We start from the raw sequence: 4,247 nt of genomic DNA, 5'->3' as shown, positions 1-4,247 counted from the left end.
GAAATGTGTTGCGGAGAATTAGTAGTAAAGTAGTAATGCATCATGCGGTATTTTTACACATCTCAGCGTATATGACGTAATATCTCCAGAAGTATGTGTGGTACAGTAATACAATTTGTTGGTACATTTAGGGTTATAAGTGAGTACTGTATACAAAATGTGTCGTTAGTAGTAACGAAGTAATAAATTAAAGTTGTTGCTTTCTGCAGCAGTTTTACTACTGGAACGGCAAAAATTTAGTAAACAATAAACTTTTTTCCACCGTCATTTTTCAGGGGACGTCAACGAGAAAAAGCTTCGTAAAGATTTTAAATTATGTTCAAAGCGAGCTCTCAGTCTCAAATACTGGATGAATAAAGTATGAGTGACCGCTCGTCGTCGGCTACTTTGGTTTTCCACCCCCATCACTTTTATTGGCAGGTGATCCTTAACCACAGAGCGATTCCTCCCAGACAGTAAATAATGTGTGTGTATCAAGTCTGGCTGAAATTGGTCCAGTGTTTCAGGAGGATATGTGGAACATGCACAGATATAGACATACGCCAATACGTGCGTATGTACATCCATTTTTATAATATGTATGGATTCCGTAATTTACGCCTACAGGGATGAATAACATGGTCAGATCTCCCTGGCATTGTCAGACGGCTCTGGACGTTCAGAGACGCTCGCGGGCTGCTAGGCAGCAGCTGCATTCGTGCGTGTCTGTCGGCGTGCGCGTCGTTTCGACACGCCGGCAACATCTTCATGTGGCGCATTGGTGAGTTACGGCGCGCAGCTGGCCACTCGTTAATAGCGCCTGCTGCTCTATGATGTTGCCCGCGCCTGCCCGCGGTCGCCGATACTAATCTCCGCTGCTTAACGACTCTCATTCTTTGGGTCATTATTCTCCCTCCTCACGTGACGCCAAGATGAAGTGGTCCAGTCTGTGCGTAATACTCCCAGTCGTGCAACATTTCCTTGCAGTGTCTATATGACAAGGCCGCTGTCTATGACAATGGAAAACAGAAAAAACAGATACCATTGCTTGTTTCAGGTATTACTAACACCATACGTCCGTCACTATTGTGCGACTCAGTTGAGTTGCAACTATTGAAACTTCTGCGAGCGGAACGGAGCGCTGTCGATGGCACCATCCGAAAGCGGCACGCCTATTTTCCTCATATTGTCTACATCTACCTCTACATACACCGAGGTGACAAAACTCATGGGATACCTGTAGTGTTGGCAGAAGAGCCAACACTGTTTTTCTAGAGGAGGCCGAAATGCACGCGTTTAATTACACGCTGACTGGCGTGAGGTCTGGAACAGGACACTATAAGTACGTAGATGATGTAATACTTAACTTTAATCCACAATTGTAGAACATCTCTCGTTACGGTACATGCTTCATAATATTAATTATCAATTGAATACGGCGCCTTGCTAGGTCGTAGCAAATGTAGCTGAAGGCTATGCTAACTATCGTCTCGGCAAATGAGAGCGTAGTTGTCAGTGAACCTTTGCTATGAACGTCGGCTGTACAACTGGGGCGAGTGCTAGTACGTCTCTCTAGACCTGCCGTGTGGTGGCGCTCGGTCTGCTATCACTGACAGTGGCGACACGCGGGTCCGGCGTATACTAATGGACCGCGGCCGATTTAAAGGCTACCACCTAGCAAGTGTGGTGTCTGGCGGTGACACCACAATATCTCCCAATACAATACCATGTTGGACCTCCTTTTGCCCGTAGTAGTGCAACAACCCGGCGTGGCATGGGCTCAACAAATCTCCTACAGCCGTCCATTATTGCGAAAGTGTAGCCGGTGCACGATTTTGTGCACGAACTGATCTCTCGATTATGTTCCATAAATGTTTGATGAGATTCATGTCGGGTGGCCTGTATGGCCAAATCATTCGCTCGAATTGTCCAGAATGTTCTTCAAATCAGTCGGAAACAAATGTGGCCCGGTGGCATCGCACGTAGTCACCCACAAAAGCTCCATCTTTGTTTTGGAACATGAAGTCAACGCATGGCTGCAGATAGTCTCAAAGTATCCGAACACAACCAATTCCGTTAAACGGTCAGTTTGCTTTGACCAGAGGACCAAGTCTATTCCACGTAAACACAGCCCACACCATTGTGGAGACACCACCAGCTTGCACAGTGCCTTGTTGACAAATTAGTTCTATGGCTATGTGGAGTCTGCGTGACACTCGAATACTACCATCAGCTCTTACCAACAGAAATCGGGACTGAGCTGATCACGCTACGATTTTCCAGTCGTCTAGGGTTCAGTCAAAATGATCACATGCCCAGGAGAGGAGCCAGAGGCGATGTGCTGTTACCAAAAGCACTCGCATCGGTCGTCTACTGACATAGCCCATTAACGCCAAATTTAGTTCAACGTATTGCGTCCCACATTGATTTCTGCGGTAATTTTACATAGTGTTGCTTGTCTGTTAGCACTGACAGCTCTAAGCAAACGCCACTGCTCTCTGTCGTTAGGTGAAGGTCGTCGGCCAGTGCGTTTTCCGTGCTGAGAGTTATAATGCCTGAAATTCGATTTGGTGGAGCAACACTATATGGACAGCAGACCCACCAGTGTAGCCGAGAGCGATAACGCGCTGCTTCCTGGACTCAGGTAGGCGCGTCGGCCCCGGATCGAATCCCCTGCCGGATTAACGACGAGGGCCAGTGTGCCAGCCAGACTGGATGTGGCTTTTAGGCGGTTTTCCCCATCCTGCTAGGTGAATACCGGGCTGGTCCCCACGTTCCGCCTCAGTTACAGTGCTAGTAGCCATCCATGGATTACACTACACATAGGACAGTTGGGGTACACAGATTCTTCCCAGAAGGTACGGCGTGGTGACAGGAAGGGCATCCAGCCACCCCCTCAAATGAACGTGCCACATTCGATTAACCAGCAGACCCCGCAAGTCGGGAGAAATGCTTGGAAAGAGAGAGAGAGCACTACGTGAACAGCTATAGTTACTAATGCTTTTTATTACATTAATTACTTAATTGAAAATCAACTGTAATTACAGTTGAATATTTTTGAACTATTTCTTTCATGCATGACTTTCTCGGAAATTATAATGAGGAGGATAGGACTTGGATCAATAAAGTTTCATTAATGAAGTTTATGCTTTGATAAAATACACTCTGATGTTCAAAGAAATCATTATTACGCTGCAATGCCTATTATACAGCTGTAAAAATACTGATTAGATCATACTTTGTCATGGGTTGCTTGTAGTGCAGTGTAACGCTTATTACGAAATTCAGTGTCGGCAACATGCTGTTCTTGATTAGCGATCATCGTGAATAGATTTGAGCCACTCGGTATTCTTCGTTAATTATAAAATCCTCTTGCGATCAAGTTCTGTGGGCATACAAGGGTCACTCACTTATGTTTTGCCTTGCCACTTATTATAGCAACATTTCCAGCACCATATCCGATTGGTATTTGCGCACCAACGCACACTTCTGTACCACATCACAGATGCTTCGCAACCCCTCTCTGCCTTGACTTCTACAACTACGAACTGTCGTGCCAAGGATGTTATTGTTACTTGAGTGATATTCTTTGCGTTTCCTAAAGCATAGATTTCCCTGACATTGCCAGCGTATTTACTTCAACGATTTGATATAATTATTTCTTCTTATTTCAGCGCGTATTACATTTTCATAAACACTAACTCTAACAAAATTAGTAAATACATAAAATTGGAAAAGATACACTACTGGCCATTAAAATTGCTACACTACGAAGATGACGTGCTACAGACGTGAAATTTAACCGACAGGAAGAAGATTCTGTGATATGCAAATGATTAGCTTTTCAGAGCATTCACACAAGGTTGGCGCCGGTGGCGACACCTACAACTTGCTGACATGAGGAAAGTTTCCAACCGATTTCTCATACACAAACAGCAGTTTACCGGCGTTGCCTGGTGAAAAGTTGTTGTGATGCCTCGTGTAAGGAGGAGAAATGCGTACCATCACGTTTCCGACTCTGATAAAGGTCGGAGGGTAGCCTATCGCGATTGCGGTTTATCGTATCGCGACATTGCTGCTCGCGTTGGTCGAGATCCAATGACTGTTAGCAGAATATGGAAACGGTGGATAATACGGAACGCCGTGCTGGATCCCAACGGCCTCGTATCACTAGCAGTCGAGATGACAGGCATCTTATCCGCATGGCTGTAACGGATCGTACAGCCACGTCTCGATCGCTGAGTCAACAGATGGGACGTTTGCAAGAG

Source organism: Schistocerca piceifrons, unplaced genomic scaffold (genome assembly GCF_021461385.2).
Source record: "Schistocerca piceifrons isolate TAMUIC-IGC-003096 unplaced genomic scaffold, iqSchPice1.1 HiC_scaffold_713, whole genome shotgun sequence".
NCBI lineage: Eukaryota > Metazoa > Arthropoda > Insecta > Orthoptera > Acrididae > Schistocerca > Schistocerca piceifrons.
This window is presented reverse-complemented; position numbering follows the sequence as displayed.